Source organism: Aegilops tauschii, chromosome 4 (genome assembly GCF_002575655.3).
Source record: "Aegilops tauschii subsp. strangulata cultivar AL8/78 chromosome 4, Aet v6.0, whole genome shotgun sequence".
In the NCBI taxonomy this organism is placed as follows: Eukaryota; Viridiplantae; Streptophyta; class Magnoliopsida; order Poales; family Poaceae; genus Aegilops; species Aegilops tauschii.
Window position 1 is genome coordinate 226694231 of NC_053038.3, and position 12837 is coordinate 226707067.

Genomic DNA, 12837 nt, shown 5'->3' on the forward strand with positions numbered 1-12837 from the left:
TAGCAAACAAAACCATTGCATTAAATTACATGTTAGAAATGGTAAAATATGATCACTAAGTATCTCCATATAACCTATAGATCAATGGCAATCATCAAGACAACATTGCAAGTTACTACAGATTCCCAGACTTGATGAAAAACAGAGCAAGGCTGAAAGCAGATTCATGATGCATATTTTGTGACACGAAAAGTATATGCTATAGGAACATTTCATGGCATCAAGCAGCATGTAAAGCATGTACTAAACACCTTTAACAAGACATCAATACTGAGAAAGATCATTTGAGCAACAGGTTTGATGTTAGCTTCAAGTGAACATGGCAATATGATATAACAGACTTGGTGAAAACTGGGCATGCTGACAGTTATGTTTTGAAGCAAATTGAGGGCACCAAAAGAAAGACCTACCGCAGGTTATAATTGCAAACAAGGGCATGAATGGATAGGGAATAACATATTCTTCAAAACATGATTAACGAACATCTCCAGATTATGCATAGATTAGATAGTAGCATCAAGCAAACATGGCATCACAATATAACAGATTCAGACTTAGCAGAACAACAACAACAACAAGTATGCTAATTTGCAAGCTTGTGCTAGTCACCACGTGGCATATCATGGCATGAGATAAGTACCAAAAACAAGAGGACATAAAAATGCACCAAACTTATGTTGACAAGATGCTCATATTATGCATTCATTAAATCACACGAAAATGACAAAAGAGCAATTTATATCAGTTTTCGGCAGTTAACAGCAACATGCACTTTTGCAATGATAATAATGACATGATGCGTCATATCATGAGTGCAACAACAACCAACTTGAAGAGCTCTCTGAGCCGAACATTTTGACATATTATACACACAAAACGGATACATATGCACAAAGTTATGGACATCACAATATGCACATATGACATGGTTTTTCAGGGACTTGGTGAAAAACTGCGGAGGCAAAGCTGGGCTGGGAATCACCTCGTGGGCTTCGGCCTAGGCTGGAGGAGGTGGGCCGGCCGGGCCTTGGCGGCGCGCTGGGCTGGGAAGGAGCAGGGTCAACACGGCGGCGGCGCTGGCTCCGCCGATGAGCGGGACGGCGACGCTGGGGTCCGGCGAAGCAGGGGAACCGGGGTGGAGGAGGCCGAGAATGCCGGATCCAGGGCCGGTGGGGCGAGATCCAGCCGGATTTGGGTGCTGGGAGGTCTCGGCACGGTAGCGCGGGGTGGATTCCGGCTGGCGGCGGTGACGGGCGGCGCGGCACGGAGGCAGCGGCGGGCGACTGCGGCGAGGGTCAGCGGGGCGACAAGGTCTGGCAGGGACGAGGCGTGGGGTGACGGGGTCCGGGGAGGCGAGGGGAGACGAGCGAGCGGCAAGCTACTGCGGGAGCCGCTCGGGATTGGGCGGCTGGGCGGTTCGGGCCTGATTCGGGCCCACGGGCCCGTGCGGTGGCTGGCGGCGCGGGCGACAAGTGGCGGCGTCTGGGTGGAGAGAGGAGGTGGGAGGTGGCGGCTCCGGGTTGGGGAGGCACGGAAATCAATGGGGGAGGTTAGGGTTTATACAGAAATGGAAGGGGAAGGTCGTCCATTTATAGGCAGGGGTCTAGGAGAGGGGGGGGCTTAGGCCTTGTGGGTGGTACTGTGCTGTGTGGGAGAGGTCTTGGGCTAAGAGGAGAGAAGAGATAGAGGCCTGACACAGGTTTCCGGAGACCGAAAACGCCCGGCGAATTAACCGGTAACGGTGCCGCTACGAATGATGGTTGGGCTATCAAACCGACTCCAAGTGCGGCGAAATTTGGCAGGCGGTTTACCTACGCTATAACAAGACCACACACCAACTTTCACCCCATTTCGAGAACATTTTCATGCCACTTATAAAATAATATTTCGGAGGTGCCGCGGGCGCGTGTGAGTGTGGTTGGGCTCAGACTGGACAACGGAGAGAATTGGGATACTAGGACGGATGCAAGTTTTGAAAAACATTCAGATGAAATGCACATGATGGCATGGCAAAGTGCAACACGCAAGTGGATGACATGGGAAGGACGATGAATAACTGGGAGACTCCTGGTGCATCCGTCTCGAGGCATTACAACCTGGCACTGTAAAGATGTCGTGGGTGGACACGATCACCTATGGGGACATGAGCCCCTTTGTGGTTCAGCAAGGGGGAGATCACGTTGGACAAAGAGCGGAAACTATGAGGCAACACGACGATGATGCACTGGTGGTTTTTACCCAGGTTCAGGCCGCCGTGAGGGGTAAAACCCTACTCCTGCTTTCAGTGGATTAAATGGAGGGATCACAACCACACGCAATGCTCGAGCCCGGCAAGGTGGCCTCGGGGGAGCAGCTACGCGCGTACAACTGTGAGGGGGTCCGAATCCAATCCTAGGTTGCCTTGGACCTCTTTTTATAGCTAAAGGGGTAACCACAGTGGCAAAATAGTCATTATCTGGTGATTAGATAGCTAACAGTGCTATCATACCTAACTCTGGCAGTTAGGACAAAGTGCATTAGATGCACTACTAGGTGTCATGCTGAGGGTGAAGCCCGGCAAGCACGCCGTGCCGCTTAATCCTCTTCTGCTTATTTGTTCGACACGCCTCTGGATGGGTGTCATATGAGTGTAACATGTCTTCCAGCGGGCCGCCACGTGCATAGTGGAGGCCACTTAATCATCTGGGGGCTCGACACCGCATTGACAAGTGATTTGCATTCTTGTGCGGTGGAGTGGTGGAGCCGGAGGCATTAGCATAATAAACATCAATTTCGGCAAGCATTAAAGCGAGAACAGTGCAGAGCCTAAAAACGAGATACATATTGTGTCCTATTACAGGGCAACACGGCAGCAAGAATAACTCAAGGCTGGGCACAGCGACCTCCGGGAACCGTTGGAACTAAGAGAACCGTGTCGGCAAGGGGGCAGCCTTCTCCGCAGCGGTAGAAGTGTCGGCACCCGGCGGCAGCTTCTTGAAGCCATCGGCGAAGTTGAGGTATGGTGCTGGAAGGCAAGGTTGGTCAATACCAGGAAGAGGGCATCACGAGCAAGCTTCCGGGACTCATTAGTGAAGCAGGCGGCCATGTCGTCCTCGTACATCTTCAGCCCTTCAATCGAGCCCTTGAAGAAAAGTGTCAGCTTGACACTTGGAGCTTCATGCTTGCCGATAGAGAAGGCCCAGCTCTTCATGCTCATGTTCACAATCTGGGCATTGAGGCGCTCGGCAATGTCCATCAAGTTCTCGACCCAGAGGTCGCGCTGCTGGATTTGGTTATCCAGTTTGTCTTCTGCGTCTTTTCGGAGAGTTTTTGCATTGGTCAAGTCCTTCATCAGCAGCATCTCACGGCAGCCGGCAGATTCAATTTCCTTCTCCAGAGAGCCGAGCTGCACATTCATGTTAGAGATGTGTCCTTGGCAGTATCAAGGTCCTGGCTCTTGGATGAAAGCTGCGATTGCACCTCCTTCAGGGTGGTCTCTGCTTTTTGCACTTCCTCTTTGAGAGCCACGATCTCCTTGTTGCTCCTGGCAAGGTCTTCTGTCAACTTGCCCACTTGCTTTTCAAGATCAATCTTGGCAGCAGATGTAGTAGCTAGCTTGTCGGTAGCCTTCTTCAATTGGATAGAAGATTCAAGGGTGAGTGTGTCGAGGGCAGCTTTGTGGCTGTCCTCCAAGTCCTTGGTGCGCTGTTGTACAAGGCACTCCAACTCTTCATCCTTGCCGTGGAGGGTGGCTTCGAGGTTCCCTTCCGGGGAAGAGATGTCCTTCTCCTTGGCGTTCAGAAGCGCTTCACGCTACGCCAAGCAGACCTCTCGGGTAGTGATATCTTTGTTGTCCATGGTCAGCACCTCCTCTCAGCGCATGATGGAGTGGGATTGCTTCTTGTACCATTCTCGCAGTTCATTGCCTTTGTCCGCCAGCTTCTTGTCCATAAGGACAGCAGAGTCACAATGCTCCTTGACTGCCTGCCACTTGAGATCATACCTGTGTTGCGCATCTTTGAGCCCTGCTGCCACGGATTCTAGGAAGGCTAGGTCCTTGGCACTATCAACAGGAGCCTCTTCAACTCTCTGAGACAGTGGTGCTAGTATGCGTCTGATTTCTTCCTCAAAATCTGCACTCACAGAAACAGATGAGCCCGCAGCGGCTGGCCCAGGATGTGCAAGGATCAGAGCCAGCTTGCTTGAGGATTGCTGTCTTACTACAGCCTATGTGCTGAACATGGGAAGAGGTCCCATAGTTTGAAGAGGGGTTTTCTCCTCAACAACTGTCTCTGGGCCAGATATAATGCCGAGAGTTTTCTCCGCTTCCTTTCGGAATTCTTGGATATCCCCGGTAGAGTGCTCATGGCCTTTCACGGCAGCAATCTTAACTGCTTCCTCGACAGCACTCTGTCCAATGTTGGCCACTTCCTCCAAGAGCTCAGGCTCCTTAGTCGACGAATCCACAAATAAAATCAAGCAGACAAAGTAAAAAGAAGTCAGACTCTACTGGATATAGACCAAGGAGATAAATTATCAAACAAGTAGATGCAAAAGCAAGAGGATTACCTGGTGGTGGCTGCTGCCCGGCAACATAGGTTGCCGGCGCACGGTCCACAACCCTTCCTTCGGTGGTTGTGGCCTCGACGCGAGCAGACCCTATAGGGGATGCCCTCACCGGTGATGCTTCTGCCTGAACTATGCTCAGTGGGGATCCCTGGAGGGTGAACCCCTCTTGAAGGGCTCAGTCGTGCTGACTCTTGCCCAACCCCTTGTCAGGAGATGATGGGCGTTCTTCCGCGTCTCGGTGTGCGAGCGAGGCGTTCCCTTTGCCTTCACGCTGGGGGCTGGATTGGGGGCTGGGCACAGGGTTCTCTGTCGTGTCCCCTAACAGATCCGCGCTCGCTGAGCTGCTCGGCACAACCACATGCTTAGTTCACTTGGCCTGCTGGACGAGGGGTTCTTCATCCATGTCAGATCAACAAAACAAGATTAAATCAACAACTATCAAGTGCATAATACCTCAACAAGAAGCTCAGTTGTTCTCCTTACTCTGGATCCACGAGCATGGAGCCGAGCTCGTACGCCGCAAGTGGCGGGGTCGCACTGCCCCTTTTCAGAGTTGGCAGCTAGAGCTTCCCGCCAGCTTTGAGCTCGTTAGTGGGGCAGAGGTCTCTGGTGGGATCGAGCTATGCGAGGAAGCTGGGCTTGACAGGGGGTAGGATCAACCTCCGTGACAGCATGTCGCTTGGCGGGTGGGGTCTTGGCCTCCGACAGGCGAGTCGATTGGCGGTGTACCACCTCTAGCTTGTCGCCCTTGGAGGTGATCTTCTTCACTCTCTTTACGGTCGACGAGGAGGCAGGGGCCGCTATTCCTTGGCTAATTCGCTTGTGAAGGTGCTGACCTGGATATGGCCCTGGGGCTTGAGGACCCATTGTGAGCCACTCCTCCCCCACCTCGGGCTGCTCTGCCTCCTCAACCCCGCCTTCCTCTTGAGCCTCTGCTGCCGTGGTATGATGAATTTCAACCCCAGCAGGGTCAAGCCCGGCAGCCTCCTCCGTGTCGTTCTCCCCACTCCCCTCCTCAAAAGAACCCTCACCTCCAACATCCTCTTCCTCCTCCTCCTCTTCGGGCCTCGTCCCTCCAGCAGCCCAGAGCGCTCTGTCCTCAGCTATCTGCTTTGCAATGGACGCCGCTTCTACCTTGGAGGTGCGCTTGATAACATCGTTCTCCACCCTGCAAGCCCTTTCTTCCAAATTGGAGACCCACTCTATCTCTGCATCTAGTTCAGGCAATTTCCAATCAGCCGCAACTCCGTCAGCATTGCAGGCAGGCATCCGTTTTAGAATTTGATCGCGAGCAGAGTTGAGATGCGGGGGGACAATCCCTGTCGGCAAATGGAATGGCCCAAGGTTGTCGAACAGCTGTTCGCATAGCCAGCCATGACCGTATATTGACAAGTTGTTTGCAGGGCCCGGATACAATCTCATCCTGTCAGCCGAGTTCCCTATTCCCAGGAAAACATGTCCCTTCTCTGCAGTGGCGCAATGCGGCGCCGAAGGAAGTCGGCGACTACCTACTCGACGGTTAGCCCGGTAGCATTGAGACGGGCAATCATGTTCAGCGTTGGACGAAGCATGTCATCCGAGAGGCCCAATTTACTCCAGTCGCTGGTGCGCGTGATGCATTCAGTCCATGTCTCATAGAACTTGGGGGCATCCTTGTCCTGGATCCAGCACCAATCTTCCCTCCATCCCTCCCACCTGCTGTGCTGCTGGCAAGGGACATAATCCCAATGACCCTTCTTGCTCCGGGGAATCCAGCTTATATTTCCTGAGCAGTGAGATTTGTCTTCTATCCGTGGGATGAAGAAGTGCCCGAACAGGTCCACATTGGGGGCGGCTCCAACAAAATTCTCACACAGATGGGCTAAGATTGCCATACGCGCCATTGCATTGGGCGTGAAGCCCAGAAGATGGAATCCATACACTGTCATCATGGCGCAGTAGAAATCCCAGAAGGGGGAGGTGAGGCCGCAGAGAAAGGACACGCAGAAGAAGCGGTACGAATCTGATGGGAACTTTGCCCCCTCCGGTAGGACCACAGGCGCCCCATGCCCTTTGGGGACTTCCCTCCCCCACATGTAGGCATACTTCACAATCAAAGTGCTGCCATCGAAGTTCGACAGGAGGAAAACCATGTCTTCCTGTCGCTTCCTATCCAGATCCTGCGCCCTTTTCTTCCTCCCCTCTGCTGTTGCATCTTTCGCGGCAGTCGCCCGCTTCCCCTTCAAGACGCCTGTCTTTCGTCCCATCTCTTGGGCTCACGGGATGGACGAGAGATCTAGTAGAACTTTGGGGTGGATGATGGCAATGGGAGCGGTTGCCTGGCTTGAGGAAGAAGATGAGGGGAGACAAGACAGATACGAATGAGCAGCGCCCCTCGCGTTGCCTTTTTATTGGGAACAGGCGCGGAGGCTGGCTCTTCGCTATCTTTCCTCAAAAAGTTACTACCGTTTTTGAAGGCGCATTACCCATTAACTTCTACTGTTCCACGACCCCACGTCATGAGGTCATTATGCGGAGTGGACGTTGGATTGACTAGTCATCATGACAATAGTTGCATGGGCAACATTTTTTCGACACGTGTACGTACACCGTTTAGGGCCTAACCCAACGTGCCCAGTGACACATATGGCTCAGGCCCGAGACCTTATATTGGGGTACACAAACAAGGGTGTTTGTTTCCCCTAACTTGTGCACGGACAAGGAGCCTCCACCCCGGCAGCCAAGGCATAGCGAAGGAATGGTTACCTCGGTATACAAAGCAAGACCAAGCCAAAGAAACCGCTCTTTGTGAAATCAAGGAGCAGATCAAGAAGAACAAGTCAACATACAAGATAACCGAAGCACCACCTTGGGAAGGCCTCCCTTTCCGGGCAGGAGGGCCCGGCCAGGTCGAGACCACCCCAAGGACAAGTCCATGACTGCCCCGGTAGGCTTGCCCAGGGCACCAAGTGAATCCGCCAAGGCACCATCGCTGCATCGCACAGCAAGGCAAATCGATTGTCAATGCGGTGTCGAGCCCCCAGATGATTAAGTGGCCTCTACTAAGCACGTGGCGGCCCGTTGGAAGACAAATTATCTCATATGACACCCGTCCAGAGGGGTGAACAGATAAGCAGAAGATGATTAAGTGGCACGGCAGGCTTGTCGGGCTTCACCCTCAGCGTGACACCTAGCAGTGCATTTAAAGCACTTTGTCCTAACTGTCAGAGTTAGGTATGCTAGCATTGTTAGCTATATAATCACTAGATAAAGATTATTTTTCCACTGTAGTTACCCCTTGAGCTATAAAAGGAGGCCCATGGCAAACTAGAAAGGGATTCGGACCACCTCACACTTGTACGCGCGTAGATGCTCCCCCAAGGCAACCATGCCGGGCTCGAGTGTTGCGTGTTGCTATGATTCCATCATCCAATCCAACAAAACCATGAGTAGGGTTTTACACTTCACAACGGCCAGAACCTGGGTAAAAACCATCAGTGTCATCGTCATCATGCTGCCTCATGGCTTCCGCTCTTTGTGCAACGTGATCTCCCCCTTGCCGAACCACAAGGGGCTCATGGCCCCATAGGTGATCGTGTTCACCCACGACACATTTCCATAGCCATTCCAAGATATATTGCCATGCAACGTCCACCATTCCATTATTATGACACACATCATCATTCTCATGTTGCTTTGCACGATCATATAGCTAACATAGTATGTGTGGCTCTACCACTGTTCATCATTTTTTATACATGTTATGCTAGATCATTGCACATCCTGGTACACTGCTAGAGGCATTCATATAGAGTCACATTTTGTTCTAGCATCGAGTTATAATTTTGAGTTGTAAGTAAATAGAAGTGTGATGATCATCATATTCATTATTAGAGCATTGTCCCAAGTGAGGAAATGAAAAAAGAGCCCAAAAAGAACCCACCAAAAAATAATAGAAAAAGAGAGAAGGGGCAATGTTACTATCTTTTTCTACACTCGTGCTTCAAACTAGCACCATGTTTTTCATATAGAGATCGAGTATCCTATGTAGTCGCTTTCATATAATTAGTGGGAACTTTTCATTATAGAACTTGGCTTGTATATTCCAATGATGGGCTTCCTCAAATGCCCGAGGTCTTCTAGAGCACGCAAGTTGGATGCACACCCACTTAGTTTTCATTTTGAGCTTTCCTACACTTATAGCTCTTAGTGCATCTGTTGCATGACAATCCTTACTCCTTGCATTGACATCAATATATGGGCATCTCCATAGCCCATTAATTAGCCTCATCGATGTGAGACTTTCTCCTTTTTTTGTCTTCTCCATATAAACTCTACCACCATACTCTATTCCACGCATAGTGATATATTCATGGCTTGCGCTCATGTATTGCGTGCGGGTTGAAAAAGCTGAAGCGTGTTAAAAAGTATGAACCAATTTCTTGGCTAACACCGGGGTAGTGCATGATTTATACTTTTTGCTAAGAAGATGGAACATGACAAGGCTATATGATTTTATAGGGATAACGTTCTTTAGCATTTTTATTTTGAAAGGCATGATTGTTTGTTGGTATGCCTGAGTATTGATGTCTTTATGTCAAATTATAGACTATTGCTTTGAATCATTCAGATCTAAATATTCATACCATAAAAGAAAGATTACATGACGAACATGTTAGGTAGCATTCCACATCAAAAAGTTTGTTTTTATCATTTACCTACTCGAGGACGAGAAGGAATTAAGCTTGGGATGCTTGATATGTCTCCAACATATCTATAATGTTTTATTGTTCCATGCTATTATAGTATCAATCTTGGATGTTTTATATGCAATTGTATCTTATTTTTTTTGGACTAATGTATTAACCCAGTGCCAAGTGCTAGTTGTTGTTTTCCTTTCCTGTTTTTGTTTTTCCAGGAACTTAGTAACCAAGCGAAGTCCAAATGCCATGAAACTTTTTGACGATTTTTTTCTGGACAAGAGAGACACTAGAGGCTTCGGGAGGAGACCAGAAGGCAAATGAGTAGACGGCAAGGCACCAGGGCGTGCCCTAGGGGTGCACCCTAGTACCTTGTGGGTCCCTCGAGGCTCCATCTGACCTAGTTACAGCTCTATAAATCTTCTAAAATCAAGAAACCAACAGAGAGCCACCCAAAATAGTTTTTCCACTGCCGCAAGTTTCTATACTTCTGTGATCGCATCTGGAGGCCTTTTTTGGTACTCTGCCAGAGGGGGATCAATCACGGAGGGCTTCTGCATCAACCTTGTTGCCCATGTGATGATGTATGTTATTTTACCACGGACCTATGGGTCCATAACTAGTAGCTAGATGTTCTTCTCTCTCTCTTTGATCTTAAGTACAGTGTTCTCCTCGATGTTCTTGGAAATCTATTTGATGTAATCTTCTTCCGCGGTGTGTTAGTTGGGATCCGATGAATTGTGGGTTTATGATCAGATTATTCATGAGAAATATTTGAGTCTTTTCTGAATTCTTATATGCATGATTGTTGTAGCTTTGTATTTCTCTCTGATCTATCTGTTTGCTTTGGCCAAGTAAATTGATTTATCTTGCAATGTGAGAGGTGCTTTGTAATGCGTTCAATCTTGCGGTTATCTATATCCCAATGACAGAAGGGGACAAGACACGTATTTGTATTATTACCATTAAAGGGAAAACGACGTGGTTTATTCATATTGGTTGAGTTTACTTTGTCTACATCATGTCATCTTGCTTAAGGCGTTACTCCGTTTATTTATTTTCTAGAGTACACCAATGGTGTACCATATTTTTATAGAAGATAGAAAGAGTATGTACAAGAAGTGCCACCCAAATGCAAACATTCGGGCAGACACACAACTCCAACTCCCACACCTACAAATTAAAAGATGAGACTACTCTCTCACAAAATGTTGTAGACCACCAACTCTACAGCCTCTGCTAGAATCACCATGGCCACCTCCCTCTGCCTCATTTGCTAGTCAGTCCTGCTATACACCCTCGCATTTCTCTGCTTCCACAGGGCCCATATTGTCACAATGGATAGAGTGTTGAACCCTCTCTTATCCGCCCTATGGTAGTTTCCCCTCTCTGAGCCACCATTGCAACGTTGTGTCAGATTGTCGTGAGTCATTTACATCAATGCGGGTAGTGTCCCATATGGTACACCAAACCTCCTACGCATAAGTGAAGTGAGACAGTATATGGTTAGTATCATCTTGATCTTCCAAGCATGTGTAGCAAGGGGAGGGCACGTCTTGTAGACCATATTGCGCTCATCGATCTAACGTCCAGATCCTGTATTGCATTGCCAGCCACACAAAGATCTTGCACTTTAGCGGTGCCCAGCTCCTCCAAATACACTTTGACATCAGAGATCTCAGCAAGTCGAGCAAAGGCTTTTGTACACCGAACGAACTGAGTACCGGCCCGATGCCGAGCACGTCCAGCTGAATACATCAGGCACCTCTGTGTTCCTCCTCGCCGCGGCAATAACATGGCATAGGTGCATGCACTGTAGCTGGGCCATAAAGGAGGATTCCGGCAGACAATCATCCATCCATCTGCTATCCATCATGGCTTGCTACACCATGCGAGTGTTGGCAGTCCTAGTTTGCACCGTAGCAAGAACCAGAGGTACAATATCCACCACAACAAATCCCTGGATCCACTGATCGCGCCAAATTAGAACCGTGTCTCCTGTACCAACCTCGATGTGCACGAGACTATAGAACACCGCCCGAGCATCTCTATCTTCGACCATTGGTAGTCACTGCCACGGCCTGTGCGGCTCGGTCCTTCGAAGCCACTCCCATCTGACTCTCAAGGCAATTGATTGTATCTTCATGTTTTTGATACCTATTCCACCACAACATTTGGGTCTACAGATGATGTCCCACGCAACCAGACACTGACCATCATTCACCTTCTCCTTTTTGGCCTAGAAGAAGGATCTCATCCAATTGTGTCGTGGTGGGCGCACGGCAGATGCCAAGGGAGGCTAAAGCGAGGAGGAGGCTCAAAGGCACTGGTGGGCTCCAGAGGCGAGGTCGGCATCAGCGAGCGCGGGACGCAAGACATACCCATGTTCGGGGTTCTCCAGAGAGATAACACCCCTAGTCCTGCTGAGTGTAGTTTATATGTAACTTTACAGGGTTGCTCCTAGAGCTGTATCGAGGAGGAAGAAGGAAGGCAGGCCAAGGCTCAGGCTGCTCCCTCTCCCGGTGTGTGGCTAGTCTGGCTGGCCTGGTGTTGCTTGCTTGAGTGTGTCCATAAGTGAGTCGATTGCCCGTATGCATGAGGGTTCCTGGGGGGTTTTATAGGGCAACCCCCAGGGGTACAATGGTAATGTTACAAGGCCGTGGGGTCGGGTTGTCATCGTCTGGGAAGCCGGTGCTGGGACCCGCCAGGTGTCAGGGCTCGCCGGGTTCCCCGGGCGCAGGCCCCACATGCCTATGGGCACTATTCGCTATCTTGTCGATCATCAGGGAGTGGTCGGGTTGAGTCCGCTACAGTGCCGCTCCGTCAGGTTGCCACTTGCTGGCGTTAGCAGTGATGATGGGTGCACTGTAGCCACGCCAACCCTGGTCAGCGGGTAGGTGGGGCACCGTTGCCACGCCCCGGCTGACCAGAGGCATGAGAGGGGCACTGTTTCCTTGATCATCTCTGAATGAAGACTCGTCCCATCGTGTGGCCGGGATGGGACGGGAGCTGACCCGTGGCCGGGTTGGGGAACACGCCAAAGGGGAGCTGGCTTGTTGGAGAAGTCTTAGTGTGCTGGGTTCGGCTGCCTTGCGCCGGCCGATGGGGCCGGGTTGAGGAATTCGGTCGGGTCGAGGGGCTTGGCCGGGTTGAGCAACCCGGCCAAGCGTGAGCTGGCTTGAGGGGCATTGCTGGCCTCGTTGTTTTTGAAAAGGATCCGGGTTCCGTTGCCTGCCTCGGGTTCATCCCCCCGACATTAGTCCCCGAAGCTGTGAAGGTTTGTCGTCTTCGGGTGGGAGGGCCTTCGCAGTCCCCCCCTTAGGAGGAGAATTTTGTGACCGCCGGGTCCAGCAACACCCACTGTGTGCCGGCTTCGGGAAGCCGGATCGTGACATCCCGGCAGCGTCTGGAAACCGAAGAGTTCGTCGAATCTTGAGGCAACCTTTTGGGCTTCGCGGGGGCACCACGTGGCGCATGGAAGCCGGAGGGGCCTGATAGGCCACGCATGCGACGGGATAAGGCGACGCGCAGGGCCCCCCCACTACGTGCCCTCAGCCCACGCTCACGGATTTATTGCGGCGTCCGCAAGTCGGTTGCCATTCTCGAGGCA